Source organism: Phyllobates terribilis, unplaced genomic scaffold, assembly GCF_046119375.1.
Source record: "Phyllobates terribilis strain yellow unplaced genomic scaffold, ASM4611937v1 Scaffold_763__1_contigs__length_703860, whole genome shotgun sequence".
NCBI classification, from domain to species: domain Eukaryota; kingdom Metazoa; phylum Chordata; class Amphibia; order Anura; family Dendrobatidae; genus Phyllobates; species Phyllobates terribilis.
The window spans coordinates 211873-227211 of NW_027363523.1; the positions used below are offsets into that span (position 1 = coordinate 211873).

The 15339-nt window shown below is 45.4% G+C and overlaps 12 non-coding genes across 12 annotated transcripts; all 12 read left to right on the forward strand.

Annotated features, from left to right (window-relative positions):
- Nucleotides 1–421: 421 nt before the first annotated feature.
- Nucleotides 422–612, forward strand: LOC141238635 (U2 spliceosomal RNA). Its single transcript, XR_012304089.1, has one exon. It is a non-coding gene; the product is annotated as a U2 spliceosomal RNA (small nuclear RNA).
- A 1113-nt stretch (nt 613–1725) lies between these two features.
- Nucleotides 1726–1916, forward strand: LOC141238636 (U2 spliceosomal RNA). The gene has a single exon (XR_012304090.1). It is a non-coding gene; the product is annotated as a U2 spliceosomal RNA (small nuclear RNA).
- A 1117-nt stretch (nt 1917–3033) lies between these two features.
- On the forward strand, nt 3034–3224 carry LOC141238637 (U2 spliceosomal RNA). The gene has a single exon (XR_012304091.1). It is a non-coding gene; the product is annotated as a U2 spliceosomal RNA (small nuclear RNA).
- A 1118-nt stretch (nt 3225–4342) lies between these two features.
- LOC141238933 (U2 spliceosomal RNA) lies at nt 4343–4533 on the forward strand. The gene has a single exon (XR_012304376.1). It is a non-coding gene; the product is annotated as a U2 spliceosomal RNA (small nuclear RNA).
- Nucleotides 4534–5651: 1118 nt separating this feature from the next.
- On the forward strand, nt 5652–5842 carry LOC141238638 (U2 spliceosomal RNA). Its single transcript, XR_012304092.1, has one exon. It is a non-coding gene; the product is annotated as a U2 spliceosomal RNA (small nuclear RNA).
- A 1113-nt stretch (nt 5843–6955) lies between these two features.
- Nucleotides 6956–7146, forward strand: LOC141238980 (U2 spliceosomal RNA). Its single transcript, XR_012304421.1, has one exon. It is a non-coding gene; the product is annotated as a U2 spliceosomal RNA (small nuclear RNA).
- Nucleotides 7147–8265: 1119 nt separating this feature from the next.
- Nucleotides 8266–8456, forward strand: LOC141238639 (U2 spliceosomal RNA). Its single transcript, XR_012304093.1, has one exon. It is a non-coding gene; the product is annotated as a U2 spliceosomal RNA (small nuclear RNA).
- Nucleotides 8457–9575: 1119 nt separating this feature from the next.
- LOC141238640 (U2 spliceosomal RNA) lies at nt 9576–9766 on the forward strand. The gene has a single exon (XR_012304094.1). It is a non-coding gene; the product is annotated as a U2 spliceosomal RNA (small nuclear RNA).
- A 1118-nt stretch (nt 9767–10884) lies between these two features.
- On the forward strand, nt 10885–11075 carry LOC141238903 (U2 spliceosomal RNA). Its single transcript, XR_012304348.1, has one exon. It is a non-coding gene; the product is annotated as a U2 spliceosomal RNA (small nuclear RNA).
- A 1119-nt stretch (nt 11076–12194) lies between these two features.
- Nucleotides 12195–12385, forward strand: LOC141238641 (U2 spliceosomal RNA). The gene has a single exon (XR_012304095.1). It is a non-coding gene; the product is annotated as a U2 spliceosomal RNA (small nuclear RNA).
- Nucleotides 12386–13504: 1119 nt separating this feature from the next.
- Nucleotides 13505–13695, forward strand: LOC141238642 (U2 spliceosomal RNA). Its single transcript, XR_012304096.1, has one exon. It is a non-coding gene; the product is annotated as a U2 spliceosomal RNA (small nuclear RNA).
- A 1120-nt stretch (nt 13696–14815) lies between these two features.
- LOC141238961 (U2 spliceosomal RNA) lies at nt 14816–15006 on the forward strand. The gene has a single exon (XR_012304403.1). It is a non-coding gene; the product is annotated as a U2 spliceosomal RNA (small nuclear RNA).
- The last annotated feature ends 333 nt before the right edge of the window (nt 15007–15339 follow it).

The window sequence follows — 15339 nt, forward strand, 5'->3', positions numbered from 1 at the left end:
TGCGCGTGTCATAATAGGCTCTGAGCCTTTATATACCTGCGCACAGCAGCAGCCACCTTCAGTCTGCTGCTGGACAGCCAGCAGCAGCAGCAGCAGCAGGAGAGGTAATTAATCAGCAACCCTCCTGCTAAGGGTAGACAGCTGCTCGTTCCACCCCCCCCGCCTTAATTGGTTCTCCTCCCTTCCAACGGTGTTGAGGCGGGTGGGAACAGCCGGGGGTTGAGGGTACTGTGCTAAAAGAGGTGGAGTTATGCAGATCTAAAACGCGTGGATTGCAGCAGCAGCAAGCCGAAAAGTGCAGGCATGTGAGGGATCTAGAGGTTGACAGCATGTCTTCTTAACGGGAGTCCAGGTGGCCATCTCCACAAATGGACTTTTCAGAATCCTTGGGTGGCACCGTAGTCGGAAACCAATTCTGGTTATCGCTTCTCGGCCTTTTGGCTAAGATCAAGTGTAGTATCTGTTCTTATCAGTTTAATATCTGATACGTCCCCTATCTGGGGACCATATATTAAATGGATTTTTAGAACAGGGAGATGGAAAAAGAGCTTGCTCTGTCCACTCCACGCATTGACCTGGTATTGCAGTATCTCCAGGACCGGTGCACCCCTTCTTTAATGCAGTTTCTAAAATCAGAAAGAATTGAATTCAATGCTTTTTGTTCATTTGGCTTGTTTGTCGGATTTTGGGATGGACTCTTTGGCTTTGCTTTTCTTCTCCTCATTGGATTTTTCATGTTAAAAGTTGCAGAAGCCAGATGACAAGCTCATTTTGGTTCAACTTCAGCAACTGTGCATTGCATTGCCATGTAATGTAATGCAATGCTATCTATCTAGCTCTCCCTCTATACTTCCTTTTGGATAAACAGACATATTAGGCAAGCATTTTGGAGCTTTCACCTAAATAACTACAGGTGGTGAGATAAGCTGCACAATATAATTGACCTTTCAGTATATTGTTGCACACACACCATCTATTTAGCAAATGCCCTTGTTATCAACAGCAGCCTTTTAAACTCACCTGAGCTAACAGGTATGTGAGCTGGTTACTCTGCTGCGCTTAAAATTTCTTTTTTGGTTTGCTACAATGCCTTTTCTGAAACGTTGTCTCCCTCTGCTGGAACACTGACTTCTTTCATTTAATGCCTGCAGACTATAAAAGAGAAACCAACCCAAAAAGTTTGGTTGATTAGTCTGTGGCATTCTTTTAAACTGTTGCTTATGGCGGTCTCTGTGAGCTTCTCAGTGACATTCAGCCATCCAGGTATCCCGCCTGCAGTAGACGGAATGTGGCAATGGAACGCTGGCTGCGCGTGTCATAATAGGCTCTGAGCCTTTATATACCTGCGCACAGCAGCAGCCACCTTCAGTCTGCTGCTGGACAGCCAGCAGCAGCAGCAGGAGAGGTAATTAATCAGCAACCCTCCTGCTAAGGGTAGACAGCTGATCGTTCCACCCCCCCCCCCGCCTTAATTGGTTCTCCTCCCTTCCAACGGTGTTGAGGCGGGTGGGAACAGCCGGGTGTTGAGGGTACTGTGCTAAAAGAGGTGGAGTTATGCAGATCTAAAACGCGTGGATTGCAGCAGCAGCAAGCCGAAAAGTGCAGGCATGTGAGGGATCTAGAGGTTGACAGCATGTCTTCTTAACGGGAGTCCAGGTGGCCATCTCCACAAATGGACTTTTCAGAATCCTTGGGTGGCACCGTAGTCGGAAACCAATTCTGGTTATCGCTTCTCGGCCTTTTGGCTAAGATCAAGTGTAGTATCTGTTCTTATCAGTTTAATATCTGATACGTCCCCTATCTGGGGACCATATATTAAATGGATTTTTAGAACAGGGAGATGGAAAAAGAGCTTGCTCTGTCCACTCCACGCATTGACCTGGTATTGCAGTATCTCCAGGACCGGTGCACCCCTTCTTTAATGCAGTTTCTAAAATCAGAAAGAATTGAATTCAATGCTTTTTGTTCATTTGGCTTGTTTGTCGGATTTTGGGATGGACTCTTTGGCTTTGCTTTTCTTCTCCTCATTGGATTTTTCATGTTAAAAGTTGCAGAAGCCAGATGACAAGCTCATTTTGGTTCAACTTCAGCAACTGTGCATTGCATTGCCATGTAATGTAATGCAATGCTATCTATCTAGCTCTCCCTCTATACTTCCTTTTGGATAAACAGACATATTAGGCAAGCATTTTGGAGCTTTCACCTAAATAACTACAGGTGGTGAGATAAGCTGCACAATATAATTGACCTTTCAGTATATTGTTGCACACACACCATCTATTTAGCAAATGCCCTTGTTATCAACAGCAGCCTTTTAAACTCACCTGAGCTAACAGGTATGTGAGCTGGTTACTCTGCTGCACTTAAAATTTCTTTTTTGGTTTGCTACAATGCCTTTTCTGAAACGTTGTCTCCCTCTGCTGGAACACTGACTTCTTTCATTTAATGCCTGCAGACTATAAAAGAGAAACCAACCCAAAAAGTTTGGTTGATTAGTCTGTGGCATTCTTTTAAACTGTTGCTTATGGCGGTCTCTGTGAGCTTCTCAGTGACATTCAGCCATCCAGGTATCCCGCCTGCAGTAGACGGAATGTGGCAATGGAACGCTGGCTGCGCGTGTCATAATAGGCTCTGAGCCTTTATATACCTGCGCACAGCAGCAGCCACCTTCAGTCTGCTGCTGGACAGCCAGCAGCAGCAGCAGCAGGAGAGGTAATTAATCAGCAACCCTACTGCTAAGGGTAGACAGCTGCTCGTTCCACCCCCCCCCCCCGCCTTAATTGGTTCTCCTCCCTTCCAACGGTGTTGAGGCGGTTGGGAACTGCCGGGGGTTGAGAGTACTGTGCTAAAAGAGGTGGAGTTATGCAGATCTAAAACGCGTGGATTGCAGCAGCAGCCAGCCGAAAAGTGCAGGCATGTGAGGGATCTAGAGGTTGACAGCATGTCTTCTTAACGGGAGTCCAGGTGGCCATCTCCACAAATGGACTTTTCAGAATCCTTGGGTGGCACCGTAGTCGGAAACCAATTCTGGTTATCGCTTCTCGGCCTTTTGGCTAAGATCAAGTGTAGTATCTGTTCTTATCAGTTTAATATCTGATACGTCCCCTATCTGGGGACCATATATTAAATGGATTTTTAGAACAGGGAGATGGAAAAAGAGCTTGCTCTGTCCACTCCACGCATTGACCTGGTATTGCAGTATCTCCAGGACCGGTGCACCCCTTCTTTAATGCAGTTTCTAAAATCAGAAAGAATTGAATTCAATGTTTTTTGTTCATTTGGCTTGTTTGTCGGATTTTGGGATGGACTCTTTGGCTTTGCTTTTCTTCTCCTCATTGGATTTTTCATGTTAAAAGTTGCAGAAGCCAGATGACAAGCTCATTTTGGTTCAACTTCAGCAACTGTGCATTGCATTGCCATGTAATGTAATGCAATGCTATCTATCTAGCTCTCCTTCTATACTTCCTTTTGGATAAACAGACATATTAGGCAAGCATTTTGGAGCTTTCACCTAAATAACTACAGGTGGTGAGATAAGCTGCACAATATAATTGACCTTTCAGTATATTGTTGCACACACACCATCTATTTAGCAAATGCCCTTGTTATCAACAGCAGCCTTTTAAACTCACCTGAGCTAACAGGTATGTGAGCTGGTTACTCTGCTGCGCTTAAAATTTCTTTTTTGGTTTGCTACAATGCCTTTTCTGAAACGTTGTCTCCCTCTGCTGGAACACTGACTTCTTTCATTTAATGCCTGCAGACTATAAAAGAGAAACCAACCCAAAAAGTTTGGTTGATTAGTCTGTGGCATTCTTTTAAACTGTTGCTTATGGCGGTCTCTGTGAGCTTCTCAGTGACATTCAGCCATCCAGGTATCCCGCCTGCAGTAGACGGAATGTGGCAATGGAACGCTGGCTGCGCGTGTCATAATAGGCTCTGAGCCTTTATATACCTGCGCACAGCAGCAGCCACCTTCAGTCTGCTGCTGGACAGCCAGCAGCAGCAGCAGCAGCAGGAGAGGTAATTAATCAGCAACCCTCCTGCTAAGGGTAGACAGCTGCTCGTTCCACCCCCCCCCCGCCTTAATTGGTTCTCCTCCCTTCCAACGGTGTTGAGGCGGGTGGGAACAGCCGGGGGTTGAGGGTACTGTGCTAAAAGAGGTGGAGTTATGCAGATCTAAAACGCGTGGATTGCAGCAGCAGCAAGCCGAAAAGTGCAGGCATGTGAGGGATCTAGAGGTTGACAGCATGTCTTCTTAACGGGAGTCCAGGTGGCCATCTCCACAAATGGACTTTTCAGAATCCTTCGGTGGCACCGTAGTCGGAAACCAATTCTGGTTATCGCTTCTCGGCCTTTTGGCTAAGATCAAGTGTAGTATCTGTTCTTATCAGCTTAATATCTGATACGTCCCCTATCTGGGGACCATATATTAAATGGATTTTTAGAACAGGGAGATGGAAAAAGAGCTTGCTCTGTCCACTCCACGCATTGACCTGGTATTGCAGTATCTCCAGGACCGGTGCACCCCTTCTTTAATGCAGTTTCTAAAATCAGAAAGAATTGAATTCAATGCTTTTTGTTCATTTGGCTTGTTTGTCGGATTTTGGGATGGACTCTTTGGCTTTGCTTTTCTTCTCCTCATTGGATTTTTCATGTTAAAAGTTGCAGAAGCCAGATGACAAGCTCATTTTGGTTCAACTTCAGCAACTGTGCATTGCATTGCCATGTAATGTAATGCAATGCTATCTATCTAGCTCTCCCTCTATACTTCCTTTTGGATAAACAGACATATTAGGCAAGCATTTTGGAGCTTTCACCTAAATAACTACAGGTGGTGAGATAAGCTGCACAATATAATTGACCTTTCAGTATATTGTTGCACACACACCATCTATTTAGCAAATGCCCTTGTTATCAACAGCAGCCTTTTAAACTCACCTGAGCTAACAGGTATGTGAGCTGGTTACTCTGCTGCGCTTAAAATTTCTTTTTTGGTTTGCTACAATGCCTTTTCTGAAACGTTGTCTCCCTCTGCTGGAACACTGACTTCTTTCATTTAATGCCTGCAGACTATAAAAGAGAAACCAACCCAAAAAGTTTGGTTGATTAGTCTGTGGCATTCTTTTAAACTGTTGCTTATGGCGGTCTCTGTGAGCTTCTCAGTGACATTCAGCCATCCAGGTATCCCGCCTGCAGTAGACGGAATGTGGCAATGGAACGCTGGCTGCGCGTGTCATAATAGGCTCTGAGCCTTTATATACCTGCGCACAGCAGCAGCCACCTTCAGTCTGCTGCTGGACAGCCAGCAGCAGCAGCAGCAGGAGAGGTAATTAATCAGCAACCCTCCTGCTAAGGGTAGACAGCTGCTCGTTCCACCCCCCCCCCCCCGCCTTAATTGGTTCTCCTCCCTTCCAACGGTGTTGAGGCGAGTGGGAACAGCCGGGGGTTGAGGGTACTGTGCTAAAAGAGGTGGAGTTATGCAGATCTAAAACGCGTGGATTGCAGCAGCAGCAAGCCGAAAAGTGCAGGCATGTGAGGGATCTAGAGGTTGACAGCATGTCTTCTTAACGGGAGTCCAGGTGGCCATCTCCACAAATGGACTTTTCAGAATCCTTGGGTGGCACCGTAGTCGGAAACCAATTCTGGTTATCGCTTCTCGGCCTTTTGGCTAAGATCAAGTGTAGTATCTGTTCTTATCAGTTTAATATCTGATACGTCCCCTATCTGGGGACCATATATTAAATGGATTTTTAGAACAGGGAGATGGAAAAAGAGCTTGCTCTGTCCACTCCACGCATTGACCTGGTATTGCAGTATCTCCAGGACCGGTGCACCCCTTCTTTAATGCAGTTTCTAAAATCAGAAAGAATTGAATTCAATGCTTTTTGTTCATTTGGCTTGTTTGTCGGATTTTGAGATGGACTCTTTGGCTTTGCTTTTCTTCTCCTCATTGGATTTTTCATGTTAAAAGTTGCAGAAGCCAGATGACAAGCTCATTTTGGTTCAACTTCAGCAACTGTGCATTGCATTGCCATGTAATGTAATGCAATGCTATCTATCTAGCTCTCCCTCTATACTTCCTTTTGGATAAACAGACATATTAGGCAAGCATTTTGGAGCTTTCACCTAAATAACTACAGGTGGTGAGATAAGCTGCACAATATAATTGACCTTTCAGTATATTGTTGCACACACACCATCTATTTAGCAAATGCCCTTGTTATCAACAGCAGCCTTTTAAACTCACCTGAGCTAACAGGTATGTGAGCTGGTTACTCTGCTGCGCTTAAAATTTCTTTTTTGGTTTGCTACAATGCCTTTTCTGAAACGTTGTCTCCCTCTGCTGGAACACTGACTTCTTTCATTTAATGCCTGCAGACTATAAAAGAGAAACCAACCCAAAAAGTTTGGTTGATTAGTCTGTGGCATTCTTTTAAACTGTTGCTTATGGCGGTCTCTGTGAGCTTCTCAGTGACATTCAGCCATCCAGGTATCCCGCCTGCAGTAGACGGAATGTGGCAATGGAACGCTGGCTGCGCGTGTCATAATAGGCTCTGAGCCTTTATATACCTGCGCACAGCAGCAGCCACCTTCAGTCTGCTGCTGGACAGCCAGCAGCAGCAGCAGGAGAGGTAATTAATCAGCAACCCTCCTGCTAAGGGTAGACAGCTGCTCGTTCCACCCCCCCCCCCGCCTTAATTGGTTCTCCTCCCTTCCAACAGTGTTGAGGCGGGTGGGAACAGCCGGGGGTTGAGGGTACTGTGCTAAAAGAGGTGGAGTTATGCAGATCTAAAACGCGTGGATTGCAGCAGCAGCAAGCCGAAAAGTGCAGACATGTGAGGGATCTAGAGGTTGACAGCATGTCTTCTTAACGGGAGTCCAGGTGGCCATCTCCACAAATGGACTTTTCAGAATCCTTGGGTGGCACCGTAGTCGGAAACCAATTCTGGTTATCGCTTCTCGGCCTTTTGGCTAAGATCAAGTGTAGTATCTGTTCTTATCAGTTTAATATCTGATACGTCCCCTATCTGGGGACCATATATTAAATGGATTTTTAGAACAGGGAGATGGAAAAATAGCTTGCTCTGTCCACTCCACGCATTGACCTGGTATTGCAGTATCTCCAGGACCGGTGCACCCCTTCTTTAATGCAGTTTCTAAAATCAGAAAGAATTGAATTCAATGCTTTTTGTTCATTTGGCTTGTTTGTCGGATTTTGGGATGGACTCTTTGGCTTTGCTTTTCTTCTCCTCATTGGATTTTTCATGTTAAAAGTTGCAGAAGCCAGATGACAAGCTCATTTTGGTTCAACTTCAGCAACTGTGCATTGCATTGCCATGTAATGTAATGCAATGCTATCTATCTAGCTCTCCCTCTATACTTCCTTTTGGATAAACAGACATATTAGGCAAGCATTTTGGAGCTTTCACCTAAATAACTACAGGTGGTGAGATAAGCTGCACAATATAATTGACCTTTCAGTATATTGTTGCACACACACCATCTATTTAGCAAATGCCCTTATCAACAGCAGCCTTTTAAACTCACCTGAGCTAACAGGTATGTGAGCTGGTTACTCTGCTGCGCTTAAAATTTCTTTTTTGGTTTGCTACAATGCCTTTTCTGAAACGTTGTCTCCCTCTGCTGGAACACTGACTTCTTTCATTTAATGCCTGCAGACTATAAAAGAGAAACCAACCCAAAAAGTTTGGTTGATTAGTCTGTGGCATTCTTTTAAACTGTTGCTTATGGCGGTCTCTGTGAGCTTCTCAGTGACATTCAGCCATCCAGGTATCCCGCCTGCAGTAGACGGAATGTGGCAATGGAACGCTGGCTGCGCGTGTCATAATAGGCTCTGAGCCTTTATATACCTGCGCACAGCAGCAGCCACCTTCAGTCTGCTGCTGGACAGCCAGCAGCAGCAGCAGCAGCAGGAGAGGTAATTAATCAGCAACCCTCCTGCTAAGGGTAGACAGCTGCTCGTTCCACCCCCCCCCCCCCCGCCTTAATTGGTTCTCCTCCCTTCCAACGGTGTTGAGGCGGGTGGGAACAGCCGGGGGTTGAGGGTACTGTGCTAAAAGAGGTGGAGTTATGCAGATCTAAAACGCGTGGATTGCAGCAGCAGCAAGCCGAAAAGTGCAGGCATGTGAGGGATCTAGAGGTTGACAGCATGTCTTCTTAACGGGAGTCCAGGTGGCCATCTCCACAAATGGACTTTTCAGAATCCTTGGGTGGCACCGTAGTCGGAAACCAATTCTGGTTATCGCTTCTCGGCCTTTTGGCTAAGATCAAGTGTAGTATCTGTTCTTATCAGTTTAATATCTGATACGTCCCCTATCTGGGGACCATATATTAAATGGATTTTTAGAACAGGGAGATGGAAAAAGAGCTTGCTCTGTCCACTCCACGCATTGACCTGGTATTGCAGTATCTCCAGGACCGGTGCACCCCTTCTTTAATGCAGTTTCTAAAATCAGAAAGAATTGAATTCAATGCTTTTTGTTCATTTGGCTTGTTTGTCGGATTTTGGGATGGACTCTTTGGCTTTGCTTTTCTTCTCCTCATTGGATTTTTCATGTTAAAAGTTGCAGAAGCCAGATGACAAGCTCATTTTGGTTCAACTTCAGCAACTGTGCATTGCATTGCCATGTAATGTAATGCAATGCTATCTATCTAGCTCTCCCTCTATACTTCCTTTTGGATAAACAGACATATTAGGCAAGCATTTTGGAGCTTTCACCTAAATAACTACAGGTGGTGAGATAAGCTGCACAATATAATTGACCTTTCAGTATATTGTTGCACACACACCATCTATTTAGCAAATGCCCTTATCAACAGCAGCCTTTTAAACTCACCTGAGCTAACAGGTATGTGAGCTGGTTACTCTGCTGCGCTTAAAATTTATTTTTTGGTTTGCTACAATGCCTTTTCTGAAACGTTGTCTCCCTCTGCTGGAACACTGACTTCTTTCATTTAATGCCTGCAGACTATAAAAGAGAAACCAACCCAAAAAGTTTGGTTGATTAGTCTGTGGCATTCTTTTAAACTGTTGCTTATGGCGGTCTCTGTGAGCTTCTCAGTGACATTCAGCCATCCAGGTATCCCGCCTGCAGTAGACGGAATGTGGCAATGGAACGCTGGCTGCGCGTGTCATAATAGGCTCTGAGCCTTTATATACCTGCGCACAGCAGCAGCCACCTTCAGTCTGCTGCTGGACAGCCAGCAGCAGCAGCAGCAGCAGGAGAGGTAATTAATCAGCAACCCTCCTGCTAAGGGTAGACAGCTGCTCGTTCCACCACCCCCCCCCCCGCCTTAATTGGTTCTCCTCCCTTCCAACGGTGTTGAGGCGGGTGGGAACAGCCGGGGGTTGAGGGTACTGTGCTAAAAGAGGTGGAGTTATGCAGATCTAAAACGCGTGGATTGCAGCAGCAGCAAGCCGAAAAGTGCAGGCATGTGAGGGATCTAGAGGTTGACAGCATGTCTTCTTAACGGGAGTCCAGGTGGCCATCTCCACAAATGGACTTTTCAGAATCCTTGGGTGGCACCGTAGTCGGAAAACAATTCTGGTTATCGCTTCTCGGCCTTTTGGCTAAGATCAAGTGTAGTATCTGTTCTTATCAGTTTAATATCTGATACGTCCCCTATCTGGGGACCATATATTAAATGGATTTTTAGAACAGGGAGATGGAAAAAGAGCTTGCTCTGTCCACTCCACGCATTGACCTGGTATTGCAGTATCTCCAGGACCGGTGCACCCCTTCTTTAATGCAGTTTCTAAAATCAGAAAGAATTGAATTCAATGCTTTTTGTTCATTTGGCTTGTTTGTCGGATTTTGGGATGGACTCTTTGGCTTTGCTTTTCTTCTCCTCATTGGATTTTTCATGTTAAAAGTTGCAGAAGCCAGATGACAAGCTCATTTTGGTTCAACTTCAGCAACTGTGCATTGCATTGCCATGTAATGTAATGCAATGCTATCTATCTAGCTCTCCCTCTATACTTCCTTTTGGATAAACAGACATATTAGGCAAGCATTTTGGAGCTTTCACCTAAATAACTACAGGTGGTGAGATAAGCTGCACAATATAATTGACCTTTCAGTATATTGTTGCACACACACCATCTATTTAGCAAATGCCCTTGTTATCAACAGCAGCCTTTTAAACTCACCTGAGCTAACAGGTATGTGAGCTGGTTACTCTGCTGCGCTTAAAATTTCTTTTTTGGTTTGCTACAATGCCTTTTCTGAAACGTTGTCTCCCTCTGCTGGAACACTGACTTCTTTCATTTAATGCCTGCAGACTATAAAAGAGAAACCAACCCAAAAAGTTTGGTTGATTAGTCTGTGGCATTCTTTTAAACTGTTGCTTATGGCGGTCTCTGTGAGCTTCTCAGTGACATTCAGCCATCCAGGTATCCCGCCTGCAGTAGACGGAATGTGGCTATGGAACGCTGGCTGCGCGTGTCATAATAGGCTCTGAGCCTTTATATACCTGCGCACAGCAGCAGCCACCTTCAGTCTGCTGCTGGACAGCCAGCAGCAGCAGCAGCAGCAGGAGAGGTAATTAATCAGCAACCCTCCTGCTAAGGGTAGACAGCTGCTCGTTCCACCCCCCCCCCGCCTTAATTGGTTCTCCTCCCTTCCAACGGTGTTGAGGCGGGTGGGAACAGCCGGGGGTTGAGGGTACTGTGCTAAAAGAGGTGGAGTTATGCAGATCTAAAACGCGTGGATTGCAGCAGCAGCAAGCCGAAAAGTGCAGGCATGTGAGGGATCTAGAGGTTGACAGCATGTCTTCTTAACGGTAGTCCAGGTGGCCATCTCCACAAATGGACTTTTCAGAATCCTTGGGTGGCACCGTAGTCGGAAACCAATTCTGGTTATCGCTTCTTGGCCTTTTGGCTAAGATCAAGTGTAGTATCTGTTCTTATCAGTTTAATATCTGATACGTCCCCTATCTGGGGACCATATATTAAATGGATTTTTAGAACAGGGAGATGGAAAAAGAGCTTGCTCTGTCCACTCCACGCATTGACCTGGTATTGCAGTATCTCCAGGACCGGTGCACCCCTTCTTTAATGCAGTTTCTAAAATCAGAAAGAATTGAATTCAATGCTTTTTGTTCATTTGGCTTGTTTGTCGGATTTTGGGATGGACTCTTTGGCTTTGCTTTTCTTCTCCTCATTGGATTTTTCATGTTAAAAGTTGCAGAAGCCAGATGACAAGCTCATTTTGGTTCAACTTCAGCAACTGTGCATTGCATTGCCATGTAATGTAATGCAATGCTATCTATCTAGCTCTCCCTCTATACTTCCTTTTGGATAAACAGACATATTAGGCAAGCATTTTGGAGCTTTCACCTAAATAACTACAGGTGGTGAGATAAGCTGCACAATATAATTGACCTTTCAGTATATTGTTGCACACACACCATCTATTTAGCAAATGCCCTTGTTATCAACAGCAGCCTTTTAAACTCACCTGAGCTAACAGGTATGTGAGCTGGTTACTCTGCTGCGCTTAAAATTTCTTTTTTGGTTTGCTACAATGCCTTTTCTGAAACGTTGTCTCCCTCTGCTGGAACACTGACTTCTTTCATTTAATGCCTGCAAACTATAAAAGAGAAACCAACCCAAAAAGTTTGGTTGATTAGTCTGTGGCATTCTTTTAAACTGTTGCTTATGGCGGTCTCTGTGAGCTTCTCAGTGACATTCAGCCATCCAGGTATCCCGCCTGCAGTAGACGGAATGTGGCAATGGAACGCTGGCTGCGCGTGTCATAATAGGCTCTGAGCCTTTATATACCTGCGCACAGCAGCAGCCACCTTCAGTCTGCTGCTGGACAGCCAGCAGCAGCAGCAGCAGCAGGAGAGGTAATTAATCAGCAACCCTCCTGCTAAGGGTAGACAGCTGCTCGTTCCACCCCCCCCCCCGCCTTAATTGGTTCTCCTCCCTTCCAACGGTGTTGAGGCGGGTGGGAACAGCCGGGGGTTGAGGGTACTGTGCTAAAAGAGGTGGAGTTATGCAGATCTAAAACGCGTGGATTGCAGCAGCAGCAAGCCGAAAAGTGCAGGCATGTGAGGGATCTAGAGGTTGACAGCATGTCTTCTTAACGGGAGTCCAGGTGGCCATCTCCACAAATGGACTTTTCAGAATCCTTGGGTGGCACCGTAGTCGGAAACCAATTCTGGTTATCGCTTCTCGGCCTTTTGGCTAAGATCAAGTGTAGTATCTGTTCTTATCAGTTTAATATCTGATACGTCCCCTATCTGGGGACCATATATTAAATGGATTTTTAGAACAGGGAGATGGAAAAAGAGCTTGCTCTGTCCACTCCACGCATTGACCTGGTATTGCAGTATCTCCAGGACCGGTGCACCCCTTCTTTAATGCAGTTTCTAAAATCAGAAAGAATTGAATTCAATGCTTTTTGTTCATTTGGCTTGTTTGTCGGATTTTGGGATGGACTCTTTGGCTTTGCTTTTCTTCTCCTCATTGGATTTTTCATGTTAAAAGTTGCAGAAGCCAGATGACAAGCTCATTTTGGTTCAACTTCAGCAACTGTGCATTGCATTGCCATGTAATGTAATGCAATGCTATCTATCTAGCTCTCCCTCTATACTTCCTTTTGGATAAACAGACATATTAGGCAAGCATTTTGGAGCTTTCACCTAAATAACTACAGGTGGTGAGATAAGCTGCACAATATAATTGACCTTTCAGTATATTGTTGCACACACACCATCTATTTAGCAAATGCCCTTGTTATCAACAGCAGCCTTTTAAACTCACCTGAGCTAACAGGTATGTGAGCTGGTTACTCTGCTGCGCTTAAAATTTCTTTTTTGGTTTGCTACAATGCCTTTTCTGAAACGTTGTCTCCCTCTGCTGGAACACTGACTTCTTTCATTTAATGCCTGCAGACTGTAAAAGAGAAACCAACCCAAAAAGTTTGGTTGATTAGTCTGTGGCATTCTTTTAAACTGTTGCTTATGGCGGTCTCTGTGAGCTTCTCAGTGACATTCAGCCATCCAGGTATCCCGCCTGCAGTAGACGGAATGTGGCAATGGAACGCTGGCTGCGCGTGTCATAATAGGCTCTGAGCCTTTATATACCTGCGCACAGCAGCAGCCACCTTCAGTCTGCTGCTGGACAGCCAGCAGCAGCAGCAGCAGCAGGAGAGGTAATTAATCAGCAACCCTCCTGCTAAGGGTAGACAGCTGCTCGTTCCACCCCCCCCCCCGCCTTAATTGGTTCTCCTCCCTTCCAACGGTGTTGAGGCGGGTGGGAACAGCCGGGGGTTGAGGGTACTGTGCTAAAAGAGGTGGAGTTATGCAGATCTAAAACGCGTGGATTGCAGCAGCAGCAAGCCGAAAAGTGCAGGCATGTGAGGGATCTAGAGGTTGACAGCATGTCTTCTTAACGGGAGTCCAGGTGGCCATCTCCACAAATGGACTTTTCAGAATCCTTGGGTGGCACCGTAGTCGGAAACCAATTCTGGTTATCGCTTCTCGGCCTTTTGGCTAAGATCAAGTGTAGTATCTGTTCTTATCAGTTTAATATCTGATACGTCCCCTATCTGGGGACCATATATTAAATGGATTTTTAGAACAGGGAGATGGAAAAAGAGCTTGCTCTGTCCACTCCACGCATTGACCTGGTATTGCAGTATCTCCAGGACCGGTGCACCCCTTCTTTAATGCAGTTTCTAAAATCAGAAAGAATTGAATTCAATGCTTTTTGTTCATTTGGCTTGTTTGTCGGATTTTGGGATGGACTCTTTGGCTTTGCTTTTCTTCTCCTCATTGGATTTTTCATGTTAAAAGTTGCAGAAGCCAGATGACAAGCTCATTTTGGTTCAACTTCAGCAACTGTGCATTGCATTGCCATGTAATGTAATGCAATGCTATCTATCTAGCTCTCCCTCTATACTTCCTTTTGGATAAACAGACATATTAGGCAAGCATTTTGGAGCTTTCACCTAAATAACTACAGGTGGTGAGATAAGCTGCACAATATAATTGACCTTTCAGTATATTGTTGCACACACACCATCTATTTAGCAAATGCCCTTGTTATCAACAGCAGCCTTCTAAACTCACCTGAGCTAACAGGTATGTGAGCTGGTTACTCTGCTGCGCTTAAAATTTCTTTTTTGGTTTGCTACAATGCCTTTTCTGAAACGTTGTCTCCCTCTGCTGGAACACTGACTTCTTTCATTTAATGCCTGCAGACTATAAAAGAGAAACCAACCCAAAAAGTTTGGTTGATTAGTCTGTGGCATTCTTTTAAACTGTTGCTTATGGCGGTCTCTGTGAGCTTCTCAGTGACATTCAGCCATCCAGGTATCCCGCCTGCAGTAGACGGAATGTGGCAATGGAACGCTGGCTGCGCGTGTCATAATAGGCTCTGAGCCTTTATATACCTGCGCACAGCAGCAGCCACCTTCAGTCTGCTGCTGGACAGCCAGCAGCAGCAGCAGCAGCAGGAGAGGTAATTAATCAGCAACCCTCCTGCTAAGGGTAGACAGCTGCTCGTTCCACCCCCCCCCCCCGCCTTAATTGGTTCTCCTCCCTTCCAACGGTGTTGAGGCGGGTGGGAACAGCCGGGGGTTGAGGGTACTGTGCTAAAAGAGGTGGAGTTATGCAGATCTAAAACGCGTGGATTGCAGCAGCAGCAAGCCGAAAAGTGCAGGCATGTGAGGGATCTAGAGGTTGACAGCATGTCTTCTTAACGGGAGTCCAGGTGGCCATCTCCACAAATGGACTTTTCAGAATCCTTGGGTGGCACCGTAGTCGGAAACCAATTCTGGTTATCGCTTCTCGGCCTTTAGGCTAAGATCAAGTGTAGTATCTGTTCTTATCAGTTTAATATCTGATACGTCCCCTATCTGGGGACCATATATTAAATGGATTTTTAGAACAGGGAGATGGAAAAAGAGCTTGCTCTGTCCACTCCACGCATTGACCTGGTATTGCAGTATCTCCAGGACCGGTGCACCCCTTCTTTAATGCAGTTTCTAAAATCAGAAAGAATTGAATTCAATGCTTTTTGTTCATTTGGCTTGTTTGTCGGATTTTGGGATGGACTCTTTGGCTTTGCTTTTCTTCTCCTCATTGGATTTTTCATGTTAAAAGTTGCAGAAGCCAGATGACAAGCTCATTTTGGTTCAACTTCAGCAACTGTGCATTGCATTGCCATGTAATGTAATGCAATGCTATCTATCTAGCTCTCCCTCTATACTTCCTTTTGGATAAACAGACATATTAGGCAAGCATTTTGGAGCTTTCACCTAAATAACTACAGGTGGTGAGATAAGCTGCACAATATAATTGACC